Raw genomic sequence first — 650 nt, 5'->3', positions numbered from 1 at the left:
GGAGTTTGTGGATAGGATCACAAGTCCGCATCTTGTACAGCAATTAACCACTAAGAAGAATATATGCAGTGTATTATTTGTTGAAAAATAAAAAAGTAATAATAATAAACAAAAAAAAGAAAAGAAAAAAAGAAAATGTGGGCCACAGCTGAGTTACATGATGTTACAGCACAGGTTCTCCTATGTCCTGAGAATAGCTAAGATAATTGTACTTCTAATTTCTATTGTTTTATTGAAAGGAACAGTTAATCTTTACTTTTTTGATCAATTTTGCATGCCTCTATCTGGTAATCTGAACAATTATTTTGAAAATAGCAACATGTAACATAAACATTGTTGATACCCAAAAAAAAAAAAAAAAGAAAAAAAATCAGACACCCCCCATTTAAAGTGAACATCTCAAGTGAATACACACTCATCAGATGAAGAAGTAAAAATGGTAAATAAATATATGAGAAACATGTGTCATGGAGATAACTCAGCAGTTTAAAGTCCTGCCTAGGCAAGTGCAAGGGCCTGGGTTCCATCCCTGGTACCAAATGCCACACTGGGCAGGATGAACCTGGCACCAAGACTGGGTATGGTGACACACACCTGTAATCCCAGTGCTGGGGAAAGCTGAAACAGGAGGAACACTAGGAGTCCTAGCT

This window comes from Octodon degus, unplaced genomic scaffold (assembly GCF_000260255.1).
Source record: "Octodon degus isolate 3935 unplaced genomic scaffold, OctDeg1.0 scaffold00091, whole genome shotgun sequence".
Lineage (NCBI taxonomy): Eukaryota > Metazoa > Chordata > Mammalia > Rodentia > Octodontidae > Octodon > Octodon degus.
Note: the sequence above shows the minus strand (reverse complement) of the source record.